The 19,370-nt window shown below is 41.8% G+C and overlaps 2 protein-coding genes across 3 annotated transcripts in view; one reads left to right on the forward strand and one right to left on the reverse strand.

Annotated features, from left to right (window-relative positions):
• Positions 1-19,370, reverse strand: part of LOC307270031 (protein jagunal homolog 1-B) — a 339,870-nt gene that overhangs the window by 204,952 nt on the left and 115,548 nt on the right. The gene's annotated exons all lie outside the window — the stretch shown is intronic.
• Positions 9,514-19,370, forward strand: part of LOC307269777 (vang-like protein 1) — a 50,378-nt gene continuing 40,521 nt past the window's right edge. For both annotated transcript variants that reach the window (XM_080052812.1, XM_080052813.1), the window contains exon 1: positions 9,514-9,640. The gene's annotated coding sequence lies outside the window, so the exon portion shown is untranslated. The remainder of the gene's footprint in view (positions 9,641-19,370) is intronic.

The raw sequence follows: 19,370 nt of genomic DNA on the forward strand, positions 1-19,370 counted from the left end.
AGCAAATCTGAAGTCGTTAGAAAATCCACCATTGCAGTCCAAATCTATTAAACAATCACGTCCGCGGTGGGACTTTGTCATACCCTAGTTGACCCCCACCACATACGAGTCTAGTGTTGGTTCTTATGGTGGCAGACAGTGGTGTAAAGTTGAGAAAGCCCTCACAGACCGCCCACTGAACAAAAAAGCAACAAGCGTTGATGAGAATGAGAATAATTATAAGAATTTTTCCTGCGTAGAGTTGGGTTGCCATGTTCCCCGATTCCCCCCAAAACTACAGTGGTGTAGTGGAGAGGAGTCAATGTATGAGTGGTATATCAAGGAACAATTTGGGCATCAAATAAACTTTAAGTGCAGTATAAATGACACTGGTCCTATCTTATAGGCCTACCGAATGTCATAATTATACCCAAATAACACAAACTCAGCTGTGGGGCATTTTTCACATAGGCAACTAAAATGAAAGGATGTAGCCTAAACGAGATATAGCAGCTTTAGATCTAGTTTAGGTGAACGATGTTTTTCCGTAAAGGAAGGAGTAGGCTAGAGGGAGAGAGAGAGAGAAAAAATAAAGATTCAACGCGTATAAGTGCCACTTATGACATATAAAATTGTGACCTTAATCATTTTCTTTTAATTTCTCTCTTTTTTTAATTGAAAAAAAAGTGTACGGATTTATTTATTTATTTATTGTGTTTAATATTTAAGGCTTATTTATTTATGTTGATATCATAGGCTGGTGTCTTTTTTCTGTGTATAAATGTATATTGTTTGTTGCTTCTATATTTTAGGCTGTGAATTTGAACCTGGAAAGTGATGATGTTCTACTCTTTTTTTTTTAAATGGCACTTTCTGTTAATCCATAGCATAACTTAATTCGTTTGATGTATGTTTGATGTGTGTCTTTATCTTATTTACTTATTGATTTGATTTTCAAATGTCACGTCTATTGTCTAACCAATAGCAACGATAAGCACTTCAAGATGGGGTCCGATGGGACCCATAGATGTTTTATTTTATTTTTTCCATAAATTGTTGTGTTCAGAGGTTGCTCGAAGAATAAGAATTTGGAATGCTTCAAAACTGAAAAAAGATGAAAAAAGCATCCCATTCGAAAATGAATTCCCCCTGTCAGAGTCATGAAATCACATCAATAATGATTAAAATTTCAAATACTTTTCATAAAATTCAGAAGCAAACCTCTTTTTTGCTGTTACCAAAAAAGAATTAATACTGATCACTTCGAGAGATAAAATAATAGTCTGAATTTATTATCTTGATGTTTTTATTTTGATTCCATTGTTTTTATTTATGTGTCTCCGCTTTGTATTGAGAACATTCAACGAGTCATTTTATAGTGAAAGGAAAAAAAAACATATCCTCTATCCAAAGATTTTTTTGTCTCTTCAGGGTTGTGTAGGCTACTTGTTGCTTTATGCAGATCTTTTGTAGTAGAGGTATCGTGACAGCTGGTTTCTAATGGACACACTTTTCATATTTTCCGGTGTTATTTTTAATTAAAAACGGAAATACTTGAAAAAAATAAGAATCCCCTTGCCTGCTTTTGAATTATTTTTCAAAATAAATTCATGAATTCTTTTGAGCCAATTCAGGAGAAATAAGTTATCCTACGACGAACGCTCATGTACAGCTGATTGGTGATGATGGATGGGGCACAGGATGACGTCAGGAAAGTGGAGGCGCGCGCGCACAAGCACGAGGGGGTGATAAAAGTGCTCATGCAAATTAGCGCACATATACTGCAAGCTTTCGGACGGCTTGCACACGCACGCACACACACACACACACACACACACACACACACACACACACAGCCAGCCTATAGCCTACTGTACAAACACACACACACACACACATACAACCACACAGACTTACTCACGTATAGCACACACAATTCAAGACGAAATAAGTGTAAACCCATGAAGGTAGAAGAAAACTCACCCTGTGCACGCACGCACACACACTCATACACACATGCACGCACACACACACACACACACACACACACACACACACACTACAGTGGTCAGCAGCTAAAGGCAGTGGTAGCCTATACATGTGTGCTCCTGGCTGAAAGGCTGTCTCCCTCCCCAGAGAGGGGGCAGGTGTTACTCCAGACGAGCCAAGACAACCAAATTACTGGCCGTCTGGCACCTCCCGTGGGAAAGACGGGGAGAGAGAGGAGGGATGGGAGGGATGGAAATGTATGAGAGCAACCGCCGAGATGTAATATCGCCAAATGGTATGAACAAAAAGATCCAAATATTTATATCCATTTGTGCAATAGCCTACACACACGTCTTTTATCCCCATCGATTGAAGCCATAAAAAGCCTGTAGTAGTAGTCGGGTTACAGGGGATGTAGAGGACGTGTGAAAGCTTTCATCCAAGCTTCATTAGATTATCATGAGTGAACCCTTTTTTCTCTTTTTTTTTACACAAGCATTTGGGGCCACAGTGGGAATCAAACCCCTCACCCTGGAAATGCCACAGTTAAGCTTGATCAAATTCAGCAACAGAATGCATAGAAACAACAAATCTATCTATCTATCTATCTATCTATCTATCTATCTATCTATCTATCTATCTATCTATCTATCTATCTATCTATCTATCTATCTATCTATCTATCTATCTATCTATCTATCTATCTATCTATCTATCTATCTATCTATCTATCTATCTATCTATCTATCTCCATCCATCCTTGTGGCAGCAGCAGTGTGCTTTTAGCGAAGCCATGTTTCTCGTTTCAAATCTTTTGATGTGTGCAGTTTGAAGGTGGTGTGAAATGTTCTTTCCTCTTTTTTTTTGGGCTCAAGGGCCTCCTGTGTCTCATTTTTTTTTTCCAGTTTGGCATCCGTCAGTTTTGTCTGCTGCCTTCAGCTGCACCCACACGGGGCCACAAAGTTTGTATGGTGGCAAGGTTGCTTTTATTAGTCATTATTGACACATTGGAGGAAGAAATTTAAGCCACACTGTGTAACTTCTGAAATTGAGTCAGGAATAACATTTCCGATGATTTGAATCACAAATAAAAACAGCCGCTACAGCATTGGTCTGGTCTGACCAATAGCTTGTGCTGGCTAACCTTTTCGTAAATAGATATGTTGATGTCCTGCATATGGTCGCATTCCACTAACGCTCTGTAAGGTTGCCTAATAACCATGTCTTTAAAGTGCCGTGAATTTATATAGTTTTTTTTTATTTTTCTCATTGTTTAGTTGTCTGGCCTTCAACTTATTCTGCTTTGGTTGAGTCTCACAGCTCTCATGATGTCATTGTTGGAGGCAGCAAAAGAAAACTATAAAATGCACTGTGCATACACTATAGGCCTACTCAGCAGACAGACTTAGTTAGCAACAAGCTAATTAACAAAGTGATTTTTTATTTTAGTCAATTTGCCATTGATTGTTATCACATTTGAAACATGTCACTTAGCAGAAGACCATCATAAAGGCAGTGGATCTGTAGAAACTAGCTCTGTCAGCAGTTTGCACCACATAAATCTCACTAACAAAACATTCAAATGTTTGACCATCATTTGATTTTCAATAGAGCATTTGTTTGTACATTATTGAAACCTGATTGGTCCAATATTACCGACTGCTCTGTCAATGCTTTTTACAACTACAAAAGAAAGGTGGGGGGAGGGAGGGTGGGCAGAAGAGAAGGCCAATATGTTGTATCAACAGATTGCCCTCTTCAGACACACAAAAACAAGCTCTGCGCTGGCTCCAGCATGGCATGGAGATAGACTTCTGCTCAGGCTTATTGAATGGAGGAGTCCATCTGTACGTTCGCCGTGTGTGGAGCACTACAAGGCCATTTGGTGCTCCTCATCCCAGAACGCTTCCGTAGCATCGGTCCTCTTCAATGTATTCTTTACAAAGTCCCAGAAGGGGCAAGGCCAGAGAGAGAAAAGTGACAGGCCCAAACTGCTGAGGGCACTGAACAGCCTGGCTGACAGTGTGGCCGGTGTATGCTTTGCCTTGTGTGTGTGTGTGTGTGTGTGTGTGTGTGTGTGTGTGTGTGTGTGTGAGTGAGAAAGTACCCACGTTTTACCACAACACCCCCCCTCTCTTTGCACTGTGGGTTTATGTAATGGTGGAGGCCAAGGAGTGACCATATGTCAGGAGGTGTGTGCAGACAGCAGGGGGATTATGCAGCGGCCATTATCAATGTTTGGACATCCTTCTCCCTCATCATCATTCAGGTATACTCAAAGCCCAGGAGGAAGGAGCACACAACACACACACACACACACACACACACACACACACACACACACACACACACACACACACACACACACACACACACACACACACACACACGCTGCTCTATACACACACCCATTTAATTCTGAGAGCTCACAAGCTCTGTGTAAATTGGACAGGGAGAAAGAGTATGACAACAAACAGCCATATGCTCACAGTACGAGGAACAACATTCGGGGCTTTTTGTGCCGGCTCATTTTTTCGCCCTGTCTTTTATTCTCCACGTCGTCCGGGGGCATTATGGAAGTGTTCACGTTCAAGGCGAAGAAATCCCCCGTCAATATCGCTGCTGCTGCCCCCTTCCCCTCCCATCTTGCCTCTCTCTCTCTCTCTCTCTCTCTCTCTCTCTCTCTCTCTCTCTCTCTCTCTCTCTCTCTCATAAGGTGTAGGTGTGTGTGTGTGTGTGTGTGTGTGTGTGTGTGTGTGTGTGTGTTTGCGTGTGCGCGTGCAGTATGAAGGGTGCTCATGGTGCAGCACAAGTACAAAGCCTGGTCCATGTGTTGAAATGCAGCCCCCGGGATGGGCCGTATTATCCCTGCCTACTTCACCAGCAGGGTCCCGGGGCTGGGAGCTGGCTCGTGGCCCTTTGTCTCCAAACAGATGGAAATGGGCAGAGGAGGAGAGGAGAAGTGGAGAATCAGAGAGAGAGAGAGAGAGAGTAGGAGGAGTAGGGGGAGGAATAGAATGGACTGAGGAAGGTGGAAAGGGGAGGGCGGGGGGGAGCGAGAGTCAGTCTGTTCTCATTAAGTGCTGCATTGAAGACCACGTCCCCCCACAATGCGTCAGCAGCCGCACACTGTCCCCCCACCCCACCCCACCCCACCCCAACTCTCATTCAGACTCACGCCTGGGCCATCTGTACCATGGAGCCCTGTCTGTCATAAGGTGTGTGTGCATGCATTAGGGCCCCGCCGCACACCGTCCAATCTGGCCAGTTTTTTCTTTTTAAACGGAGCGATATTCATTGGGTTTCAATTTGGTTAAGATCTTTCCCAAATCCAATTGTTGTGGGCCTTTGTTGTGGTCGCCTTCGAAATTGGTTGAGAGTCACGGAGAGTCAGGAGTTTATTCAACGTCCTGCTGTCCCATTTTTTTTCTCTTTGAGTCTCAAAGGGCACACACACACACACACACACACACACACACGAGGCCAGCATGCAGATTTAGAATTACACAATCGCAAACACATTAAGGAAGAATTATCTCAACTTTAATCCTCTTGTATTGTGAGTGAAAAAGGAATTAGTTGCTCATCTCTGCCCTGGTTTGAACTTAATGCCCCCCCAAAAAACACTATCATTACTTATTATATCGTTATTTGCGAAAACAGAATGCTGATTAATCTATTCTGCTGATCAATCTTTCCCAAAAATACATTTGCAGTGCAATTTTGGAACATAATTTTTTCCAATACGTTATTTGCATCAAATGAAGGGCCCCTATCAGTAAAGCTTATATTGCACTTTAGTGGTGTGTTTACACACATCGAATTAATCAAAGAATCCAATTACAAATTGTCAAAATGAAGAAACCTTCAGGGCCCCTGAATGTGGAAGTTTAGGGTGAACCAGATGTGTATATTTACATGAAACATATGTCTTTGCAGGGTATATATCGTTTGTCATTCCATCTCTAGCTGCACCCTCAACCCTGTACTACAGGTACTGTATATCTACAATGCAAAGTGGGATTTGGCCTTCATTTTTCACATACTGGATGTAATTGGCCCCTGAATAGAGTCTCATCTGGCTGAATGTAAAGTTGCTCTGAAGAATTTCCCATCTTTTTTCTGTGCGCGTGCGTGTGTGAGTGCGTGTATATATAAGTGTGTGTGTGTGTGTGTGTGTGTGTGTGTGTGTGTGTGCGCGCGCGCTATGCATGCATGCGTGTGGTCTCATAAACGGCACCTCTTCCTACTTAGTCTTCATTTTTTTTCCAGCGCTTTCATTTTTCCTTCCCCTATTTACCCAAAAAACCTTCTCTAAACTCATAAACTCCGTGTCTTTGAGGAGGGATCCATCCATCTTCCGGACACCAAATTGAATAGATCTCAGTGGGCCCCCGCCTCGCCGTCTCAATAGGGGCCATCTGCGCACGCTTCCCTCGCTTTGAATAAAAGGCGAAAAAGTGACAGGGCGTGCTGCTCGCCGTCACACGACGCACGTGCCTCGTGCCCCCATTCAGCTCTGTAATCTGATTTCACCGCTTTCACTGCAGCTGATTGATTCACACGTCGAGGCATGGAGGTCTTTTGTTAACTTGTAGATGCTGTATTGATTAGGAAAAATGTTTTAATTAATCACTTCTTTATTGATTACTTTAAATGTTATCAAGTGCAGAGTTTAAGGGGGTTAGACATGCAATAAACGGCCGGGGAGCAGTCGAACCCGGGTCTGCTATAAGAATTCTGATTTTAAGGTATGTAGCACTACTCTACCCATATAGCCTATATATAAAAACTACTGTGGAAGAGAATATATGTGCATTTTGAAGCTGTTGGGTCACGTAATTGCGGCAAAGTGCCACATGGTGGCGCACTTCCCTTGATGAAGAGCTACTGATATAAGGATTTGGGAGAATCAGCATGAAAGGGATTAGATGTTAATCCAGAAAGAATAAAGCTAAATTATGATCAATTTCAAATTAAAAGAGGATATTAGTCCGTCATTTATAATATGCCTGTATCAAAAGTCCTTTTTCAACATGCATATATAACATTATTGCTTAATTATTATAAATACTTCTTATTTAAATGTTTAATTTTCATTTATTTCACTTTTATTTTTAATCAAGGGATCAATTAAGGGGTAACCCTCATTTGCAATGATGTCAAGTCAAAGATATGTTGATATGGTTTATGTTGATATATAATTATATAACTATAATATCTTCCTACCCTCCCTTCCTATTTCATAAATGTGTGTACTTACTATTATTGATGGATGATTAAACACACATGGAGCATCTTCCATCCCCCATGCTTGACACAGTATTGCTGTTTATTTTGCTCTCCATGGGGAGGGAGCAGGGTCGCGTCCCAGTCATGACCTCTATTGTGTTCTGGAGGGGATGAGATATATCTAAGGGTGCGTGGAGTGTGTGTGTATTGTGTGTGTGTGTGTGTGTGTGTGTGTGTGTGTGTGTTTGTGTGGTTGTATTTGAGTAAGGCTGCAGTTCAAAGGAGGACAAGATATTGATTCATACGCAGCCGTGTAATTGCTGGGGGCATCTGTCGGCTGGCAGTTTGAACTTTTTCTATGTTGTGTGTTCTGAGTGTGAATGAACTGGTCTGAGACCCACCCCCCCCCCCCCCCCCATCTCCTCTCCCTTTGTCCAGTGACACAATAGAGGCACGAGTGGCCACGGAGGCAGAGAAATGTGAAATCAATTGGTGGGTGGTGATATATACGTTTGAATTGATTTTGTGTAACCTTTATTTAACCAGATATACCTATTGAGGTTAAAGGTGCACCCCAGTATAGGAATGATACGTTGTGTTAAAGGCGTTCATTGTGGCATTCTTGTGATTACAAAACTGTCAATTTTACATATGTAATTCTAATAAATGCTTCGGACTAAAGTGATGATGTCAGACACTAGTTACATAATAGGAAATAAGAGCGGTTGGATAGCTCTGTGTAAAACCACTGGCTTTGTTATGGAAAACAAGGGTTCGATTCCCAGTCGATTTCTGCTAAATGACAATTAAGCATTCCTGCATTTTGTATCCAATACCTCAGTGTTCTGAAATAAAAAGGCTGGCAAAGCAGGAATATTTGTTGACATTCCCCTTTAAGAGGCTGCTTGAAGGCCTCGTTGACTCCATTGTGTGTCTGTCATTGACTGTGTCCAGGCCAGATCACTATCCCTCCTCGTTGAGTTCTGTCCCTTTTGAGCGAGGGAGGGAGTGTATCACTGTTTACCCTTTTCAACTTCACAAGCTGTGACATTGCTTGTGCATGGGTGGAAGTAGAGCATAGAAAACCGGTGGCGCTTTGGCTCTTATCTAAATATTTTAAAATAATCTTTTGTAAACTACAGGTTGTGCCTTCAGTGACTTCCTCTTAGACATAATGGCATATTTTCCACCTTGATTCTTTTGCATCGACCTATTTATTGTTGTAAATCTTTCCCGCTGACATGTGCAATGCAAAATCTATGTGATGCAACTGTTGACCGGTTGTAGCAACGGCAGCTGTGAGAGACCCTGCCTTTTCTCTGCTCCCTGTGAAGGCCACCTGCTTGTTCATCATCACACATAGTTGCTAGAACAGACATAATGGGGTCATCCTCAAAGCAATATTGTTTCTACACATATTGGACCACATAAGGGTTACGCCAGTGCCTTTTAAGAGTCACTCTTAAATCTGCTTTTTTTTCCCCAAGCCTCTTTGGCACAAAAAGGTCAAAGGTTAAAAATCTTTTTATTTTGCATATGTTTTGGCATAGCATTTAAGAAGAATATAACCAAAGGAAAGTGGTGGTTTACAAGATTTAAAGGTGCTGGTTTTGGAGGGCGCTCTTAGTTTTATTTGCCCATATAAGGCTCAGCCCTATAATTGCAGCTGACACGGGTTCGAATCCGGCCCGGGTCATCTTATCTCTGAATCAGATAGAGCACTCACAAGCAGCTGCATGCAAGAATGCAGAGATGATCAATGAACTTTCAAATGACGAATACAGTATGGCTGTATGCTTCCTTTATTAACGCATTCCAAGGGTAGACAAGACCCTTAATGCCAACTGCCTATCTCCAGTTGCAACTTGCTTTAGATAAAAGTGTCCGCAAAATGAAATGTATGTATGGACATGATTTTATTGAGAGAATGTGTCATTTAAAAAATATCTAAGGTTTAGATTGAACTTTGTTGGGAGGGAAACAAATGATCAAACAAAACAGAGTATTTTATTATTTCCTAAAACATGTAATTTGAATTAATATTATGGTAGGTATGGTATTATGCATTAGTTAATAAAGCATAATTGATGCCTAACCAAGCATTAACTGACCACCACTTCTAGCCTACTATACAGCAGTACATTACCACCTATTTAGCCTATATAGGCTACTGTTTGTAATATTAAACATGGGTGGCCTCCCTTATTGAATGCACCCCCCCTAGCGCCATGTCTCCGTACTACACCCCCTCACCCCCTATACACCGAAAAGCACTGCCCCCCCCCACCCCCCTGTGAAAATTCCTAACTGCCAGGGTGATTCCTACGGTTACCAAGGGCTGCTTCCTAGTGCAGCCTGCCGCGAGCTCTGGGGCAAACTATTCTCATTACGCTCTGGATACAATATCAACCACGGGGAATGAAACCTCCACCGGTAAAGGGTGAGTTATGATTTAATATCCACTGTCTGTCATATTGTGCAGATGTTAGTGTGCGGAGCTCTGCCTGACAGGCTCTAACGTCCTGTCTTGATTCGTTACGCTAACACAAATGTACGTAGGTTATATCGTGTCTACCTATTATTTGTTTATTTATTTTTCAATACACACGTAACAAAGGCTGTTGTTGTTCCAGTGGCTGAATGTGTGTTATTCAAGAAAAAGAATTGGGGGAACACGCCCTAGCTGTCTATGCCTGCTACCTGTATGAAAGGGGAACGCTTTCAACTTCATTTGAATGCCCTCAAACTGCGGTCAGACTAACGCACGAGCCCAGACTGGGAAACTCAACCATGTTTGTTACTTATTCGCTACATTTTCCACTTTGTTGCGCTGTCGGTTTGACGTAGCTTATAAAGCAACATGTTTATATAGCGCCGTGTCACCAAGCAGAAACTCACATAGCCACCGCGAGAGCCATAAGAAAAAAGAAAAGTCAACTATATTTCATACAGTTGACTTGATCCGCATTACAGCCCGATTGGTGCACCGCAGCTCGGCTGTAAACTGTAACCTGCGGTGGAGTTTACGCGGACGGATACATTGTTGCACTAAAAAACGGCCAGTAGCCTACGTTGACAAAAAAAGAAAGAAACCGCTGGGCTTAGGGTTTTCAAGAAGTGGCAGGGACATGCTTCTGAGTTTAGGTAGAGCAAGAGGAAGGGGGGGGGGCTTCCGAGGCCAGGGTGAAACCAGGGAGTTTCCTGTTTCTAGGTCAGGCCAGCCTTTCGGGTCACAGGTAAACCGGCTCTGGAGGTCCACCAGGCAGAGAAGTGACTACCGGTCAAGTGAGTCGTAGCATAGGCTTTATTTCTCCTAGCCTACTTTCCCCCTTCTTTTTTTTTGCATAATACTGGCTACTCAAAAGTATTATTATTATTTTGGTCTCAAAGGATAACTTCCTATGGGATTTACTAACATGTAGGCTACTATAAGCTAGTTACCGCTGTCTGTTGTTGGTTTAAAATCAACAACATGCTTAGCAGGTGCTCCTTCAACACATAGGCCTACTCATCATAGTGACGTCTAATCCATAACCGTTCTTGTTTTTAGCTGCTGGGAGTCTTCATTGATTGTTTATCGACAGTAACTTCACTTAAATCGTTTCACACAATGTTTTCAACAACATAGGCAAATGTATCATTTGATATAGCAATACAATGTCATACAGCTCCTGGTGTCATTTTCAAATAGTTTGTTTTTCTACAACCAACTGAACAAACCACATATACATTGTATTTGAAATAATGTCAAACAGCCCATATTCATATATGAAAAGCAGACTTAAAGTAGGCTATTTTTTACTCTACAAATAAATACTTAAACAAATTATCGACTGTCATAAGGAGTTGATTTATTGCCTATAGTCATTCATCTTGTGCCAGGCTATTTTTTATCGGTATCTCTAAACCTGTTTTTAACTTTAATGATAGTTATTTACATCATAACCCTTTATTAAATGTGGAAATATATCAAATGCTGATTGGATTTCCTGCCTTTTAATTTAGATTTTTTTTTTCAATGCCAGTGTTGTGCTTGACATTCTAATACGCAGGTGCAGTGAAGACACCAACGTTAATTTCCTTGCAGTGCTCACAACATGTGTGTTAATAGCAGTTAGAAGTATATAAGCATACAGGTTGTAGGGTCATTGTTAGACTTGTTAACTTCTAGTTTGTTCTCTGTTTTGTATTCAACAAAAAACAGTTGAGAAAAGTGGACAAGCAATATCAGTGCCACCCCCCCCCCCCCCCCCATACTGTGTGTTCACTCTTTAGGTTTAACCACACATCACAAGAGATCAACAAGTTGTAGGAAAAAAATTCATAAAACGTAGAGTGAGGGAGAAATACAAATGCGTCAGTAAACCCTGGCGACATTTTGTAGCCTTTTGTTTTAGTCACAGGATGAAGAGCCATCCTTAATTAAATCAGTCAAATCCAATCTGAGGACACAGACGCGGAGGCGCACCTTTTTTCACATTCAATGGGGTTAGATTTTTCTGAAGGCGCGTGCCCTATAACTTGCATGTTAGTTGCATTGCAAACAACAACTGTTTTAGCCAACCTGGTATACTTTCAATGGTGCCTTTTTAGTTTATAACTACGAGATAGCCCCATGCAGCTAATGCAGTCACCAAGAGCTGCTTTAATGACTGACTGCTCATGATCAGCTTATTGTTGTTGCTTAGTAACACCGGGGGGATAGCAACAGGTAGGTAGAGACTATATGTGACTCAAGCATGCATGGGTTAGGACTCTGTGTTAGTTTGACACACCACTTAAATGAGAGCAGATGGAAACTGTAATTAGCACTTAACTCAGAGCTGCATGCTAATGCTCACTTGAGTCGGTAATACGCATATATAATAATAATAATAACAATATCAATCAATCCTATTTAAATGCTAATAGAGACTGTGTGCTTAATTGTGATATCTTACAGGATACCATGAGGGTGAAATTGAGCGACTAACCCCCCCCCGGTAATGTTGATTGAATTCCACTGAGTTAATGGCCCCTCATTGCCTCAGCCATGGACAAGCAAGCCTGCATGTTACCTCAGCAGCAGTCACAATGTTACCTTCTCTCAAGCCCAAGTCAAGGCATCATTTTTAATTTAATTTTTTTCATGAGCTGGTTGTCTCTCATTATGGCGTGAGGGGATTGTGTTACCGTAGTGATAATGGGCTGCGAGGGGGCGATAGGATAGGATACGGGCTGTGGATGGAAGAGGAGTGTGATGGTCCGATGTAACAGAGAAGGCCGATTTCATTTTTACCGAATGAGAAAAAACAAGATGTGTTTCTCAGATTTAGTTCAGTCAAAACCATCTCACAGCGTAGTCACCCAGAAGATGCAATTATGTTAATCCCCTCAATTTTGCACGTAAACCCATAAATACGCTACACTCTAAAATACTGATGATCTTTTAATGGCATATTTATTGTCTTATCTGGCGTCGGGCCAACACCTCGTGTCTTTGACAAATTCATCCGGGATGATTTGAATCAAAGTTGGTTGAAGGGGAATTGTCGTTTCCTTTTTCCTCCCATGGTTTGGTTCAGTTATTAAGGAGAAAAAAAGGATGTTTTTCTGCAGTGGATCAGTGTGAAAAACTAGTGTTGTAATCAAAGAGGCGGTGGGATTTTGGGGATTAATCACAGCTGGGTTTGAATAAACTCCATAGGGCTTTTTCAATACTCGTCTACACGGAGGAAGAGCGGATGAAGGGAGCTTGAAAGGAGGTTTTCTAATCATCCAAAAAAAAAAAAAAAAAAACGGATGGTCTTCTCTGGTTCATTAGATGCTTAATTTGCCGACCGTACTCACAAGCGCTCTCTCTGCTCCTCCGTTGACTCCTACTCACATGGGGAGTGTGTCTTCAAGAGGGGTCAGGTCAGTTTGCAAGGGGGGCAGCACCTCAATGGTTGACCGACTTTGCACTATGTGGACTGAATCCTTGTGTCTTTCTTTGTGTGGATTTCAAAGTTGATGGGTGTGTTATGGGGTCAGTAGGTCCGAGTCTGAAGTTTCCACCAAATCCCCTTCAGAAAAGGTCAGGCTCATAAATTTCTCTCTTAGTGTGCTCACAAGCTTTAGCTGTAACAAGTGAGTGAGCGCTCCTCAGACTTAAAGATCTTTTAGATACAGTGGCTTGCAAAAGTATTCATACCCCTTGGAATTTTCCACATTTTGTCACATTAAAACCGCACACGTACATTTATTTTATTGGGATTTCATGTGCTAGACCAACACACAGTGGTGCATCATTGTGAAGTGGAATGAAAATGAAATATGGTTTTACATTTTTTTAGAAATAAAAAAACCTGAAAAGCATGGCGTGTACAAGTATTCAGCCCCCCTGAGTCAATACGTTGTAGAACCACCTATTGCTGCAATAACAGCTGCAAGTCTATTGGGGTATGTCTCCGCCAGCTTTGCCCATCTAGAGACTGATATTTTTGCCCATTCTTCTTTGCAAAATAGCTCAAGCTTCAGATTCAGCATCAGATTGGATGGAGAGCATCTGTCAACAGCAATTTTCAAGTCTTTCCAGATATTCTCAATTGTATTGAGGTCTGGACTTTGACTGGACCATTCTAACACATGACTATGCTTTGATTTGAACCATTCCATAGTAGATCTGTCTGTATGTTTAGGGTATTTAACCTTCTGGAAGGTGAATCTCCACCCTAGTCTCAAGTCTTTTGCAGACTCTAACAGGTTTTTCTGCCCTGTATTTGGCTCGATCCTTCTTCCCATCAACTCTGACCAGCTTCCCTGTCCCTGCTGAAGAATAGAACCCCAACAGCATGATGCTGCCACCACCATGTTTTACGGTGGGGATGGTGTGTTCAGGGTGATGTGCAGTGTTAGTTTTCTGCCACACATTGCACTTTGCGTTAAGGCCAAAAACCTCAATTTTGGTCTCATCTGACCAGAGCAATAAATGTACGTGTGTGGTTATAACGTGACTAAATGTCGAAAAATTTCAAGGGGTATGAATACTTTTGCAAGGCACTGTAAATACTCCTGTTTGCTAGGAGGAGCGCAAACGTCTTTGGGGGTGCCGTCATCATACCTCACCTTCAGACGAACTCTTGCTGGTCAGCCTGTTTTAAAGGCTTTCCTTAGGGCTGATGTAAAAGCCGTCAGGTGAATGGAGTGAGGAGTGAGTCTTTGTTGTTTTTTTGGCGTGGAAGCAAAAGCACAACAAACTGGAATTTCTAAAGGGAAAGACATACCATTTTTATCATGACCGAGGTACATACTGAGCATCACATATTACAGTGTAATATAATCTACTTATCAGTGCCGGTGGGAGATCTCATAATGGAACTATTTCTAAATGAACTCAAACCCTGATATTTAGACATTGCAGTTTTTTTGTTACTTCCATCATATTTAGCGATACAGTGTATTTATGAATGGTGATTGCTAATATTTAATGATACGCAATCTCACAAGTTAATTAGAAAGGACAAAGGATCCAATATTGTCTCACTACTAGAACAGCTGCATATCCCTACATTGCACTGTCAATGCACTGTCAATGCACTACTTTTCCAGGAAAACATTTACCAGCCCTAAACCACAAAAATATCCTTAAGACAGGGACATACCGAGCATTTTTTGTGAAGAAAAAAAGAAGAAAAACAAAACTTAAGTTGAAAGTACACAGAGCATTATGTGCCCAGTATTGAAAAGAGAATAATTATGTTTGACATGTTGGAACTACATACCGCCATAGTTAGGTTGTCAAAAGTGTCAGCATTTCCATGTATTAATACGCCAAGTGGTTAGGCTTTTATGGGACGTGATGTGAGCATTGCAGCCTAGTAGCACTGACTTGTTGTTTGATCCCAGCTCAGAGATGAAAGTACCTTCTAGGGCTGTTTGTTTACAACGCTTGTTTAGGCCGTTGGTTGTTTATTCTGTCTTTGTGCCTGGAGTCTGCACTCAGGTTGTTCCACCTGTTAGCTGATGTGTATCAAAGGCCTATTTTTCTCTTACCTTAAAATACCCTTAAGTCTTTGTCGGAGCATGTGAGTCTTGTAGTGAAACGCCCAGGTGCTACGTTACCTCAAGGAATTTGGGATAGGAGTGGCACACGGCAGTGTTTTTTCCCTTGAACAAATGATAGATGTTTTCACTCTGCGATTTCAAATTTGCCTTGTGTGAGACGCCTTAACCTTCACGCTAGATTGTAAACCATAATAATGTTGCCGTTCCTTCCACTTTTTTTTTGGCTGCCAGTGGTTTTGCCAGGACAAACAGACCAGCCGGCAAGCTCTGCAGGGGTTCTTGGATTACTTTGAAGAATCTTGACCCTGGGCCTCCCTTCCCATGTCCCAGAGCTAGCTACGGTGGGGGGGGGGATTCCTATTTCAGCTCGGGACTGACTCTCTCGGCGCAAAAAAAAAAAAACTTGAAGTGGTTCCGCTTACCAATTTTTCTCTGGCACGGCAAGGACAGAAACCACATGTGAGACCACCCGCGTATCCTGTTTCACTTCAATATAGACCTCAGAGCTCCTGTTGGCGTGTGCAAAGACACAGTGCATTCTGGGAGGAAATAATCAATCAGCTTTTTAACCCTGGCCGCTGTCTTCTTTGCTCGTGACTGCACCTGGAACACACACTCATTTAACCCTATTAATCTCTCATTCAGCAGTGTGGCCTCTTGCTTTTAAGAGGATTATACAACAGGTGGATGGAAAGGCCTCAGTCAATTGGTAGATTTCCTGCAGCATAGTGCCATGAATGCCTGGCCATTTCTATCATGGTATTGGGCCCCTTTAAACCAGGGTTATCAACACACCAACCCAGGCAGAGGCCAGTTTGTTTTTGAGATTTTTACCTTTTGAAAGGACGTTGTTAGTAAAGCATTTAGCAAAATACATTTATTCTGCTCTGTTGCATAGAGTAAGCTGAGGAGTTTAAAACCATTCGCATCATGGCTGTTCACTTAATATATTTAGTAGCTACTGCTTGCAGCCAGCTAACTTACCATCCACTACCAGTTTACCATTAAGGCTGGCTTTGTTTATTTCTTACAATAAACAGGTGATGAACAGTTCTCATTCGTCCTGTTAATACAGTGGGTGATGTTAAGAGACAACTCGTTGAGAAAAGGATATAGTTGTGTTTAGGTTCAGGTTAAGATAAAATGAAATACATATCAACAGGGAAACAGACTTTGACACAACAACACCAGACTATTTCTTACTTGGCACCAATTGGCAAACAGCAACAGGAAGTTATTGGTCCAGACCCACTTTTTTCATTGTAACACTTTAGGTCTTTGTGTGATTAAACAAACCGCATACAGCATGTTAAAAAGTGCACTTTAGAAATGCTGGTAAAAAGATTTTTCTTCCCTTTGGATGGAACCAGGCTAGCTATTTCCCCCTGTTTCGAGCCTTTATGCTAAGCTAAACTAGCCGACAGCTGACTGTAGCTTCATATTTAGCCGAAGAGGGCACAAGAGTTGTTTCAATCTTGTTATCTAAACTCACTACACAAAGTCATCTGTTCAAGGCATTCTAGCATCAGGGAGGATTAACGGTTGCTGATAATAACAAAGGCTTTAAGGAAACCACGCTTGACTTGAATTATATACTGGTCTAGGATCAGTGCTGCAGCTGGCTGGCAGTGAGGCTTAACAGAACCGGTTGAGGGGAGGATTGTGTCACCATGTGCGGGGATGAATCAGGCATTTAAAAATGATTTGCAACAACCAGCGTATCCAAATATGCAGTGGCGCGAGCTTCAAAGCATTTTCAGGAGGTTACGTCAATCACGGCCAGCATGCGCACACACACACACACACACACACACACACACACACACACACACACACACACACACACACACACACACACACACACTCACTCGTACAGATGTGTAGCCACCACACTCCTCACAACTGGGTCACACTAGTTTTGTGCCACTGTGTATTTTTGGACCAAGTGAAGTGCCGCCTACCCGAGATAAAGATTGCATTTTTTTCGTGGGGGCCCAAACCTGGCTACTCTTATGTTGATTTTTTTAATGCAGAAAAGCAGGGTCTGTCTGTCTGTCTGGTGGTGAGGGGAGACAGTTTGCTGCAGGTTCTCACCACCTTTAAGGTGACTGGAGCCATAAATCAGACCATAAATCTTGGTGTTTGTGCAGGAAGCCTGGCCTGAGAGTTTGAGTGTAGGGTTTCCATCAGGAGGTGGACCGCAGCTCCCAGACTATTTTGAGTACTTTGAATAACTCCAAATGATGTATGCAGAGATTTTGAAAAATACCACAGCTAAGTAACTTTAACACCCAAACACTGCTTCACTTAACCTCAAAATGTTGTTTGAGGGAGGAAAAGAAAAAGAAAAAGCCCTCTGGTTAATATCAGCTCCTCCTGTCCTACAACTACACTCCATAGAGGGGTTCATGGTTGTTTAATGCCAAGTAAGTGTAGGCGGACCGGCTCAAAGTGCACATGTGCCCTGTGAAGTCAATGTTATCTGAGCATGAATTTGATTTAGATCTTTTTTTTTTTTTTAGTGAAGTTTTAACTACCGGCATATTTCACACGTGTGTGTGTGTGTGTGTGTGTGTGTGTGTGTGTGTGTGTGTGTGTGTGTGTGTGTGTGTGTGTGTGTGTGTGTGTGTGTGTGTGTGTGTGTGTGTGTGTGTGTGTGTGTGTGTGTGTGTGTGTGTGTGTGTGTGTGTGTGTGTGTGTGTGTGTGTGTGTGTGTGTGTGTGTCATGCAGGTGTGTTACACAAGTTTTTTTACAGCACGCCTCAAGCTCCCCATGACCGTGAGTCACACTTCTCACAGACTCTCTGCCTTTGTGCAGGTATAATAGTATGCACTTTTAAGCAGACTTCTCCTAAATCACATGTATCTCATTTGAACACCATCTCACCAACTATTCGCTGCTTGAGTTGGCATCCACACATGTATAGCTTATAGTGCCATCAGCGCAGTATCATGGGGTAATGTTAGGTGAATAGATGAAGATTTTGATGAAGCTAAAGTAGGTATGCATCCACAGAAGTAAGATTAATAGCACAATCTATCTTAGTTTGAAAAAAAAATAGATATGTGTCATTTAAACTTAAAAATACATTTATAATGATATGAAATAGAGTGAAGTATCTCTTTGTCACCATCATTGTTTTTTATCTTAGTAAATTGCTTAAGCCGTAAACCAATGAATGGAAATTGAAGTTGATTACATTTCTGGTGTGTGACCAATCACATGAACAAAGACTACACACAGCCCAGACAAGGGGCTTTAAAATGATAACAATCAATGTAATCAACAGCAATTTTTCGGTCCAATCACAAGAAGGCATAAACAATTTATGATTTGAAAATGTCACACAAGCCTCTTAAAGTATATGCCTCCTGGTTATGTAGAAGTCTTGGTATAGAAGTCACGTAACGCTGCGCTGATAAAATGTCCCTTTCTTCAAATGCTATAATCCAGTATTGTTTACTCCCTCTCCTTAGGGCTGCTGCTGTGACCGTTTGGCTCAGGAGCGTAGTTATGAATATTGAACATGCATTATACTGATGCTATCAACATATTAAAAGCAATGACTTGTAGGGAAAACGGGGGCATATCATTTCGAGCAGTTCCGTGAATATTTCCTCATTTTAGTTTTGCTGTCATGACTCCCTGACATTTCTCTCCCAACCTGGCAACCCCTCCATCTTATTGAACTGCTCCTGTGAAGAAGCAGCTTTTATCTTCACCTCACTCTCGCTGTGTCAAGGCTTAAATAGTTTTCTTCTAATGTCAGAGACTTCAAACTTTGCCTCCGAGCATTGTGGGAATAAAAAAAGCTAAATTGCTGCTTCACTGTGTGGCACTGTTTTCTTTTATCTGGAAGAACTCAGCTGCAGTCAGTGACAGTGTGTGTGTGTGTGTGTGTGTGTGTGTGTGTGTGTGTGTGTGTGTGTGTAACCGCCTGTAACTGCAGGCTTGTAGCTAAAAAGAAACCGATTGTAAAGGCAGCTGCGGTGTTTCTGCATGAGGGGCGCTAACAAGTATGCAAAAAGGTAAAGAAAGACAGAGAGAGAGAGAGAAGTGGTGAAAAAGCCTGTGACCTGAATGCTTGATTCTCTCTCTCGTTGCTCTTTTATTTCACTGTCAAACAAATGTGGGCAGGCTTCCA

Source organism: Ammodytes marinus, assembly GCF_949987685.1.
Source record: "Ammodytes marinus genome assembly, chromosome: 24".
Lineage (NCBI taxonomy): Eukaryota > Metazoa > Chordata > Actinopteri > Uranoscopiformes > Ammodytidae > Ammodytes > Ammodytes marinus.